Source organism: Notamacropus eugenii, chromosome 1, assembly GCF_028372415.1.
Source record: "Notamacropus eugenii isolate mMacEug1 chromosome 1, mMacEug1.pri_v2, whole genome shotgun sequence".
NCBI classification, from domain to species: Eukaryota; Metazoa; Chordata; class Mammalia; order Diprotodontia; family Macropodidae; genus Notamacropus; species Notamacropus eugenii.
The window spans coordinates 729881995-729894182 of record NC_092872.1 but is presented as its reverse complement, the minus strand read 5'-3'; the positions used below and the strand labels follow the sequence as shown (position 1 = coordinate 729894182).

Here is a 12188-nt window from a genome sequence, read left to right as displayed (position 1 = left end):
ATTTTCATACCAAATTTAGTGAGCATGTTATTCCCTCCTTAAGCCATGAAAGCTGAAGAGAATAAGCTTCACTTTTCTCCTCTCATCTCCTCATTTTCTCCTCCATTGAACAAGACTTTTCTTATCTCTTTTATGAGTGATAGATTGTCCCATTCCATTTCTCCCTTTCTCCTCCCAAAATTTTCCTCTCTCACCCCTTAGTTTAATTTTGTTTTTTTTATGGATGTCATCTCTTCTGATTCAACTCAACATGTACTCTCTGTCTGTGTGCATGTGTGTCTGTGTGTGTGTGTATGTATGTGTGTATAATCCTTCCACCTACACAAATACAGAGATAAATCTCAAATATTATCTTTCCATGTAGGAATGTAAACAGTTCAGCTTTAAAAAGTCCTTTATGATTTCTCTTTCCTATTTACCTTTTCATGCTTCTCTTGATACTTATGATTGAAAGTCAAATTTTCTATTCAGTTCTGATCTTTTTATCATGAATCCTTGAAATTCCTCTATATCATTGAATGACCATTTATTCCCTTGAAGTATTATACTCAGTTTTACTGGGTAGGTCATTCTTGGTTTTAATCCCAGTACCTTTGACTTCTGGAATATTCTATTCCAAGCCCTTTGATCCCTTAGTATAGAAGCTGCCAGATCCTTTGTTATCCTGATTATATTTCCACAATACTTGAATTATTTCTTTCTAGCTGTTTGAAATATTTTCTCCTTGACTTGGGAAGTCTGAAATTTGCCCACAATATTCGTAGAAGGTCCTCTTTTCGGGTTTCTTTCAGAAGGTGATTGGTGAATTCTTTCAATGTTTATTTTGCTCTCTGGTTCTAGAATGACAGGGCAGTTTTCCTTGACAATTTCATGAAAGATAATATGTAGGTTATTTTTTAGATCATGACTTTCAGGTAGTCCCAAAACTTTTAAATTTTCTCTCCTGGATCTATTTTCCAGGTCAGTTGTTTGTGCAATGAAATGTTTCACAATATCTTCAATTTTTTCAATCTTTTGGTTTTGTTTTTTAATTTCTTGGTTTATCTTATAGTCATTAGCTTCCCTGACCTCCATTCTCTCCTTTAAAGAACTATTTTGTTTGGTGAGCTTTTGGACCTTCTTTTCCATTTGGCTAGTCCTGTTTTTTAAAGCCTCCTTCTCCTCACTGGCTTTTTGGACCTCTTTTTCCAAATAAGTTAGTCTCTTTTCAAAGGCATTATTTTCCTCAGCATTTCTTTTGGTTCTCCTTTAGCAAGTTGCTGACCCACTTTTCAAGCTCTTCTATGGCTTGAACTCATTTCATATTCATTTTCATATTCATTCTGACTGCAGTCAGAAGCCTTGACTTCCTCTGACATTGTGCCTTGTTCTTCCTCATCTAAAAGGATGGAAGGAGATGCCTGTTCATCAAGAAAGTAGCCTTCTATGGTCCTGTTTTTCCCTTCTTTGGGCATTTTCAAAGTCAGTTACTTGACTTCTGAATCCTTTCTCAAGAGGAGGATCCTAGTGCTCCTCCTCCCCACCAGTGCCATGCTCAAGGCTGAGATTTAGATCAACTGCTCAATTCACCCAGGGGCTTTAAGTTGAGCTGCCTGGACAATGGGCCCACTCTGCTTCCACAGCCACCGTAGCCACCTGTTGCCTGCTTCTGGTGCTGCTGCTGAATGTGTTGGAGGAACCCCGCTCCCCTCTCACCCATCTGGGAAAGCCTTTCCACACTGACCTTTGGAGCTTTCTTTGGAGCTTGTGGGTTGAGGGGTCTGGGACCCTCCCTGCTGGGTATTTTGCCCCAGAGGTCTGTTCAGGTCCTGTTCATTCCAGCGGCACAGCCCAGGCTGAGCTCCACTCTGCTCAGTGTTCCGTGAGATAGATCTTTCCCATCAGCCTTCCAGGTTACCTTTGCCTGGAAATCAATTTCATTCTGTTGTTCTGTGGCTTCTGCACCTCTAGAATTTATTGAGAGTCATTTTTTTTCAGGTGTTTTGTGGGCTTTGTGGGAAGCACTAGAGTATATGCATCTTTCTACTTCACTATTTTGGCTCCACCCCTTAACATTTCTTCCTAAAACTTTGAGTTTCTCCCTTACTCCTTCCTCTTCCATTCGCATTGAGAAAGTAAACAATTCGGTATAGGCTATACATGTGTAGTTATGCAAAAGACTTCCATAATACTCATGTTGTGAAAGACTAATTATACTTCCCTCCCTCCAGTCCTACTCCCCCATTTAATCTATTCGCTCTTTTGACCTTATCTATGCCCAAAAGTGTTTACTTCTAATTACTCCCTTCTCCCATTTACCTTGCCTTCTATCGCCCCGCAACATACTTATCCCCTTCTCCCCTGCTTTCCTCTGGTGTAAGATAGATTTTCATATCAAATTGAGTGTACATGGTATTCCTTCCTTAAGCCATATGTGATGAGAGTAAGTTTCACTTTTTCCCTCCCATCTCCCACTTTTCCCCTCCATTGATAAAACTTTATCTTGCCTCTTTTATGAGAGATAATTTGTCCCATTCCAATTCTCCCTTTCCCCTCAATATATTCCTCTCTTACCCCTTAATTTTATTTATTTAAATATCATACTTTCCTATTCAACTCACCTGGCACCCTCTGTCTATGTACAAGTATATAACCCCTCCTACTACCCAAATACTGAGAAAAGTTTCAAGAGTTACAAATATTATCTTTCCATGTAAGAGTGTAAACAGTTGAACTTTAGTAAGTCCCTTATGATTTCTCTTTCCTGTTTGCCTTTTCAAGCTTCTCTTGATTCTTGTGTTTGAAAGTCAAATTTTCTATTCTGCTCTGGTATTTTCATCAATAATGCTTGAAAGCCCTCTATTTCATTGAATTACCATTTTTTCCCTGAAGTATTGTACTCAGTTTTACTGAGTAGGTGATTCTTGGTTTTAATCCTAGCACCTTTGACTCTGGGATATCATATTCCAAGCCCTTCAATCCCTTAATGTAGAAGCTGCTAGATCTTGTGTTATCCTGATTATATTTCCACAATACTTGAATTATTTCTTTCTGGCTGCTTGCAATATTGTCTCTTTGACCTGGGTACTATGGAATTTGACTACAATATTTCTAGGAGTTTTTCTTTTGAAAATCTCTTTCACTATGTGATTGGTGGATTACTTCATATTTATTTTAACCTCTAGTTCTAGAATATCAGGGCAATTTTCCTTGATATTTTCATGAAAGATAATGTCTAGGCTCTTCTTTTGGTCATGGCTTTCAGGTAGTCCCATAATTTTTAAATTGTCTCTCCTGGATCTATTTTCCAAGTCAGTTGTTTTTCCAATGAGATATTTCACATTGTCTTCTATTTTTTTTCATTCTTTTGGTTTTATTTCATAATTTTTTGGTTTCTCATAAAGTCATTAGCTTCCACCTGCTCCATTCTAGTTCTTAAGGAACTATTTTCTTCAGTGAACTTTTGAACCTCCTTTTCCACTTGATTAATCTGCTTTTTAAAGCATTTTTCTTCTCATTGGCTTTTTGGACCTCTTTTGCTATTTGGGGTAATCTATTTTTAAAGATGTTATTTTCTTCAGCACTTTTTTGGATCTTCATTAGCAAGGTGTTGACTCACTTTTCATCACTTGCTTGCATTACTTTCACTTCTCTTCCCAATTTTTCCTCCACCTCTCTTGAGCTTCAAAATCTCTTGAGTTCTTCTATGGCCAGAGACAATTGCATATGTTTTGGAGGTTTTGCATGCAGAAACCTTGATTTTTATGTTTTCCTCTGATGGTATGTTTTTTTCTTCTTCATCTGAAAGGATGGAAGAAAATACCTGTTCAGCAAGAAAGTAAGCTTCTAATCATTTCCCCCCCTTTTTGGACATTTCCCCAGCCAATTACATGACTTTTGAGTCCTTTGTCAAGTACAGGGCATACTCTAAGGACCTATAAGTTCTCAGTTCCTCCAAAGTGACACAATCAAGGTAGAGGAGTTACTCCTCTCCTGGCCTGGACTCTGTTCTGGGAGCAACCACAGTCTTTTCTGCACAGGATCTGGCAGTAGAATTCGCTCTCCAGAGCCTCCACCATTTCCACCACAACAAAGCTCCTCATCACCCTAGGACTGTCACTCATCACTGAGATCTGGATCAGCTGCTCCATTCCCCCAGGGTCTTTAGGCAGACTGCCCCTAAAATGGACACTGCCACCACACTGAGTGCTCACCAAGATGAAAGAGCTCTTGCACTGACTTTTGAAGCTGTCTTTGGCATTTGTGAGTTGAGAAATCAGGAATCCACAGCTGCTGCCCATGATTCCAAGTCTTGAAGCCTACTCCAGTCCTGTCTATGTCATGCCCAGGGGCCAAGACTGGACTGTGCTCTACTTTGAGCCTGGTGCAATATACCTTTCCTATTGGCTTTAAAGGCTGTCTTGACCTTGAAATCTCTTTTGCTCTGTTGTTTTGTGGCTTCTGCTACTCTAGAATTTGTTTAGAGTCATTTTTTTACAGACATTTAAGGGCTATGAGGGGAGAGCCAGAGCTTGTCTCTCCTTCTGCTCTGCCATCTTGATTGCATTCCCCATGAAATTTTATTGGCAAAAATACTTACATAATTTGCCATTTCCTTCTGTAGTGGATTAAGGTAAACAAAGCTTAAGTGTCTTGCTCAGGTTCCCACAGCTAGTCTGTGTTTAACAACAGGTTTGAACTCAGTTTTCCTAACTATTGGGCAATGCTTTATCCAATTAGCTAGATGCCTCAAATTTGTTAAATTAGGGACAGTAAAGTCATGCCTGTCTCAGTTACATTAAATCAGTGCATATCATTTGGAGATGGATACAGAGATGAAGGGAGGAAAAGAAGAAGCATAGGAAGAAGAAGAAAGAGAGAGAGAGAGAGAGAGAGAGAGAGAGAGAGAGAGAGAGAGAGAGAGAGAGAGAGAGAGAGGGAGGGAGGGAGGGAGGGAGGGAGAGAGAGAGAGAGAGAGAGAGAGAGAGAGAGAGAGAGAGAGAGAGAGAGAGAGAGAGAGAGAGAGAGAGACTGCTATATTGCAAGCAGAGGAAAAGCCATCTTCTATCTAATTCTTCGCTTTAATAGAGAGGCAATACACAAGGACAAAGGATCTGAACACTCCTCATGTTCACCAGGTAGGAATGTAAGAGAGTCAGATACCCAGATCTCCCAATACAGAACTCTAGACTCTTTGTTTTTATTGAATGGTGTGAGAGAATAAAAGCAGGTAAATCATGAGAGCTGTATTTTAAAATCCCAAATACTAGACCTAACTTATCCAGATGATGTGCTAGAATGTTGGTGTCCTCAGTTTACTCCTCTTCAGAACTGTTAGCAATACCATCTCTTGGGAAATGTGACTTCTACCAGATTTAAAAGTAAGTGGAAGTGTTATCTATATTGGAAGTATTGATTTAGCTTTGAATCCAGGGAGTTACAATTATGAGGAAAGCATTCTATACACACACACACACACACACACACACACACACTCCCAAGAATGTCTAAAAATAAAACAAAAAACAAAAATGACCTCCTGATGCGTGGTTATACCAAATGTACATAATCATCTAGAGTTGCTAAAGGAAAAAAAAAGTCTACAGACAAAATAAAAACTTGAGGATTTCCTTTATGTTATCTATATATTAAGTCACTAGGAAATGGATCAATACGCTTTCATTTTGAACAATTGTTTCATTTCTTCAATTCCCTTGTTAATATCTGTTCTATATAGCCCCCAAACAGCCAACTAGTCCTATCAAGTAATTTTTTTTTTAAATTTTATTTGACTCAAACATCAGAACACATATAGAGGGTAGAGAAAAGAAGCAAAAATATATCATAAACTTAAATATTGGAACTTAGATACAAAGTTAAAAAGAAAAATAAGACAAGTTGTGCATAGCAGAACATGACAAGATTCAAATTATGTAACAATATATTTTCATTTCAAAAAAGCTTGTATGATAAACAATACTTGTGTGGAAAATCGTCCATCTTTCCTTCCTTGTGAGTTCTCTTGTTCTCTGCTGTGCATCTTTTTCACTTTGTTCTTTTTCTCTTCTCCCCCCACTACCCCCAAAAGACTACAATAAAGTTTGGATATGTTTCTCTATAGCTATATATACATCCACATATACATCAATGCATACATATATAGACATATACTTTCCCAAAACTATTCTACACCTGATCTTTGACTTTTATATTTGTGCATATCTCTTGTTCCCCATCCCTTCTTACTCCTCTACTTTACATATACCTACTACTTTGCCCTCCTATTACTTGCCTACCCCCCTCAAAGAATCCCTCCCTATTTTTGGTTTCAAACTAGAGGGGAAAACTTCCTATTTCCATAAATCTAAACACCCTTCTATACCCCCTTTTACCTATTCCCTCACCCTCCCTTGTCCATTCCACCCTCCCTATTCCCCTACTGTTTTATTTCCTCTGAATTTAGAAGATTTTTTATATTTTTTATATTTTCTAAATAAATATGTATTGTTCTCTCTTAAACCAATTCTTGATGAAAGTAGGTTATCAGCCCTCGTCCGCCATCTAATTCCTTTGTATCAATTCTTCCTCTTGCACCTCATATATAAAATAAGTACTCTTATTAGCTATCCCTAAATGGTTTTATTTTTAAATTAATATCATAGTCAGATTTACCACAAACTTTGCTATGACTTAACAAATTATTGAGTCTTAGTCATACATTTTATGTGTATAAAAAGCAAACAATCTATCTTTATGAATGCCTCATAATCAGTCTTTTGTATATGCCTTATATTTCTTTTGGTTCTTGTATGTCGAATCTTCTATTAAGTTCAGGATTTTTGTTAATGAGATCTTGATAGTCTGAGAGTTTATCAAATGTCCATTCCTTTTATCCCAAATAATATTGAACACTTTAAGGCATTATATTTTTGGCCCAAGCCCCAGTTCATTCTCTCTTCAATATATTGTATTCCACAACTCCAGTCTTTCAAGGTCTCCGTTGGTAGGCCTTGTGTAATTCTAATTGTGACTCCATCATATTTAAATTGTTTTTATCTTGATACTTTTAATATCTTATCCTTGAAGTTTTGGGAATTTGACTATGATATCCCTATGAGTTTTCCTCATAGGACATCTTTTAATTGGTGATCAGTGGATTCTTTCTATTTCTACTCACCTTCCCCCCATCCTCCTGCCTTGTTCTAATGCTTCAAGACAATTTTCTTTAATTATTTCTTGTATTATTGTATCAAATTTTGTTTTTTGCATTATCATTTTCAGTTAGTCCAATTATTTTTATATTTTCTCTGCTTGATCTATTCTCTAAATCTATTGTTTTTCTTATAAGATGTTTCACTTTCTCTTCTATTTTTCATTATTCATATTTTGTTTATTTATTTCTTGATCTTTTATAATTTCACTGACTTCACTTTGATGAATTCCATTTTTCAAAGTGTCATTTTCTTCCTTAAGATTCTGGATCTCCTTTTCTAATTGGTTAACTTTCCTTTCATAATGTTCTTGTTTTTCTTGGATTATTATTACTTTTTTAGTTTTTCCTCATTCTCTGTCATTTTATTTTTAAAGTCTTTTTAAAGATCTTCTATAAATTATTTTGTTGACCATTTGATGTTATTCTTTGGGGGTATCTTTACTTCAGTATCCTTCTCTGAAGATAAACCCTGGTCATCTCTATTCCCATGATAGGTTTCTATGTTAAGATTTTTTTTCATTTGCCTGTGCATTTTGTTTTTGATGGTAATAGTTTAATTTTTTTAATCACTTCTAATCCTGGAGTATGGGAGATGGTGGCACTTGTCCCAGATCTTCACTTTTCCCCTTTAGCTTAGAACCAAAGCCAAGCCAATCTCCTCTGAGTGAGAACAGTCAGTGGCTTTCTGCCCCACTACTTTTGCACTCACTGGCCTTATACTGCTTCCTTCTTACACCACAGCTCTTCACAGCAAAGCTGTGCCTGACTTTTTTTACCAGCAAAGGCTCCCACCATCTTCCTGGGTCAAATACCCATCTCCCCACACTATCTGGGAGTAAAAGTTCTTGTTGCTGAGGCCAATGCAGCCTCCCAAACCAAATAACCCCATGGCTTACCACTTGTTGTGGAAATGGAACCTAGCCTGGAAGTGTTTTCTCTTCACAGGAACCATACCTCTACCTCCCAAGAAAGCCCCTGTTGTGCGCCTATTTATCTCCACCCACACTTTATTCCCCTCAAGGTGCTAGTTTACCTCTTTTCTGGGCTTGGAATTTTCTGACCTACTCCTCCATCTTCCTAGAATCCTCTCTTGTTCTATCAAGTTATTAAAAATAATTAATCAAATCAATGAATTCCTGGTGTTCGATTAAAAATGGCTTCACTAAATATTTTCCCTATCATCTTTTTACTAAATAGGATCTTTGTGTGAGATAAATTAAAATTAGTATAAAAGTGAACATACCACAGAAAACAAGTCTATTTTTCTTGGGTACATCTCTCTGGATTTCTTTGGATAGTTTGGTTTGAAGACTTCTTAGAATCTGTACATATTTGTCAAACAAGGGCAAGCAAGGTTTAGTTGTATATATTTATGGTGTCTCTATAGTATAAATAATTGCAACTTAAAGTAACAATGTCAGTTGCTTATTCATATGCATTATCTACATATGCCCACTCTCAAGGTACTTTGACACCCTAGGATCCTTGTTTACATGAAGCAATTTCCCTGGTACTCCACTTAGCCTCCTTGTAGTTTCCTACAACAATTCACTCTTCTAATTCCATCATGGTTTGGTATGTGTTGTCTTCCTTATTTAATCAGCCAGTGAGCCAATATGCATAACTATTGGTCAGGTAATTTGAGACTGTGATAAGGACTTAGTTTCTGCTGATGTACTTTGTCCTTAAAGAGGACCCATGATATCACAAGTGTCATGCACTTGCACATGAATTGGATTTGTGAAGCAGAGTTGTATAAAGCTGTTAGTCTCATTCTGTCCTAAAGTCGCTAAAGTCCAGTGGCAAGAGGGAAGACAAAAGATGTAGATTAGAGATATAATAAAAGAGAAAAAAAATAGAGCACAGACTGCCCCTGTAGAAGCTAACATTCTAATGATCAAGATGAATATTTAAATAGGTACACACACACATACATACATGCCTCTATTACCTCTCTCTATGTGAATATATGTATATTTGTGTGCATATATGGATGCATATATGTGAACATATACATACGTACACACATATCTACATCTATAATTAAATAGATATAGATACACACACAAATTCATATATATTAGCCAGATGTGGTAAAAATGTTAGATTCTTGAGTCAGAGACTATCATCATTTTGGTATATGAATCTCTGGTGCTAAGTATATGGAACACAATACGTTCTTAAGAAATGCATTTTAATTAATTAGTTCATTCATCCATTTCTCTACTTGCAGCTAAGTGGTGTATTGGATAAATGTACTGTAGCTTAAGTAAAGAAGACCTGAGTTCAAATCTAACCCTAGGGTAATATTAGCTTTGTGACCCTGTGTAAGTTATTTAATTCCTTTGTGCCTAAGTTTTCTCATCTGTAAATAATGGATAGAGGAATACTTGAGATAATATTTATAAAGTGATTAGCATAATGCCTGGAATACAACAGATGATTAATAAATGTTTGTTCCCTTTCCATTTATTAAAATAATTGGTGATGATATAGTCTCAGTCATATACTTAGTGGAAAAATAGCTGTGATATTAGGAGAACCATAAGAAAGTTTCCAGGACAGTAGATGGAATGCTATGGTCAAGAATTATGTACTATGATACAACATGAAGGATTAGTGATCTAGACTGTAGGTGATAATCCCCTTGCCTTTGAACTTAGATTTAAATTTTGGCTCATATATTTATTACATGTGTGAACTTGGATAAGAAATTTAACCTCTATGAGCTTCAGTTTCCTCAACAGTAAAAGGAAATTCTTGTGCTGAATGACCTCAAATGTCTCAACCATTTCTAAACCTTTCATCCCATGATCCTATGACCCTGCTATTTATTGGTCTGACCACTAAATTTCAAGTGTATATTTGAGTTTAATGATTGTCTTACTTCATTTTAATTATGCTTCTAAAAATATTTAAATGGCAAGTGGAAAGGCATCCTTGAGATTAATGTTATAAGATGTGATTGTAATTTACTTTAATTCAGATAAAATTGAAAAGTAAAGACTACAGCCTACCTTCAGTGGACAAAGCAAGTCACCTGGTATGTTCTTCTCATTTATACACAAAAAGAAAAGAAAAGAAATACCTCCAGTCATTCTCATTCGTATTTGACTGAATGTTTTGAATTCTTGATTCATCTACCCTCACTTTACCCCTACATAAACTTTTGTATTTTATTTGATCTCTCTTTGCAGCCTATGGCATTAATATTAGCATTTTCTGGGAATGAAAGCAATGATGTATACTTAAGGGCCTACAATGACAAAGAGAACATAACTCTGATATTGGGGCTGGCAATTTCAGGGAGGCAGGGAAGATTTCAGTGAGAGCCCTGAGCAATGAAAATGAGGCAGCTATTGAGAGAGCCATATTGTATGAGCCTCTGGGAACAGACTATGTTGACTAATTCTGCTGAAAGTATCACTTTTTGATTCCTTTTTCCATTTCAAATGTTGTAGCTTTTCTAATAAATGTGTTTTCTATTATCTGTTGACTCTGCCTTGAATAGAATTGAGTTCATGTATTTATCTTGTCCAGACCAATATAGGTTCCCTCCTCTTTCCCTACTATCCTCCGCCCTTTATGTGACAATCACTGAACTCTTTGATTGTTTTTCAAACTTATTTTATTCATTTCTTTCCCCTGGAGAAGAAAAAGAAGAATGCAAGAGAAACTATGATAGAAATCTAATCCAGCATAAACAATGGATATGAAATATTCAAAATGATCAATTGCTGGATAACCTATTCCATAATTCTCCCATCTACAGAATGTGGGAGATTTTTGATTAGCTCTGTTTCAGACATAATCAGTAAACCGAACTTCATCAATGGCTAGCCAGTATGGAATGCTTCATGAATTCACATGTCATCCTTATGTGGAAGCCGTGTTATTCTTCTCTATATCCTTCCAATTTTTTAGTATATGTGCTGTTGAAGCTAACCAGTAGAATTAGTTTGTATGCGCCAGTACATAAACCTCAAGTTTACTTTTCTCCCACCCTAAAATACACAGCTTGCTCATTTCCCTCATATCACACAAACTCTGGGATGTCCCAGTGACATTTGTCAAGAAAAGACACTAACTCAAAATCAATTAATTTTTAGAGTTAGGCTATTCCTCATTGACTTAGAAAGGAATATTCTATATACATATCCGAAAAAAGGACTATTCAGGGTTCTTTCTACTGAGGGGAAACTCAGCACTTTCTAATCAGTACCTACCCCTTATATGATTCCTCCTCTCTTGGGCCTACTTTCCTAATTACCGGGTCTCTGGCCAGGATGATCATTTCATGTTCACTTCACTCTTAATTCAACTCATTCTCCACAGTGCCCCACCTCCAATAACCTTTTACTCTCCTTCCCCAACTCTGCTTTCCACCTTCTTTTTCAGGAATGTGTGTTGTCTTCCTCTGTTAGAATTTAAGCTTCCCTAAAGTAGATAATATGTTTTCTTCCATTTAAATCCCTAGCATTTAGTACAGTTATTGGCACATAGTAAGCAGTTAATACATACTCATTCTGTCTCTCTCTTTCTGCTAGTCTACTTTCTGAGTCATTCTATTTTTTTTATTTGATTTCTTCTGTTTGTTAGAAAATGTATACCCATCCCACTATCCAAAGTCTGAAGATTGTTTCCCTACAATATCCACCGACTCCTACTTCTAAATGCCTGAGTTCAAACAGAAGCTGTCTAATCATGTTGGGTTTTTTTTGTTTGTTTGTTTTGTTTTGTTTTATTTTCTTACCTTTATGGCTTAACTTGATATTGGGCTATTAATATTATAGAAGGTAACATTTGTATGAGGGCAAGATGGAAGACAGGGAAACAAATGTCTAAAAGAAAAAGTTCAGATGTTTTTTCAAAAGTGCTATAAAAATTTCTATCTGACAAAGAACAAAGTTCATGACCGATGCATTGGGGATAATCCAGCAACTTGGTTTGAAAGAATTGGGAATTACTAAGACAACGATCTTCAGTGAAGAATTAT

General features: G+C 36.5%; 1 non-coding gene across 1 annotated transcript; it reads right to left on the bottom strand.

Moving 5' to 3' along the window:
• Positions 1-11031: 11031 nt before the first annotated feature.
• On the bottom strand, positions 11032-11138 carry LOC140521813 (U6 spliceosomal RNA). Its single transcript, XR_011973101.1, has one exon. It is a non-coding gene; the product is annotated as a U6 spliceosomal RNA (small nuclear RNA).
• Positions 11139-12188: the final 1050 nt, after the last annotated feature.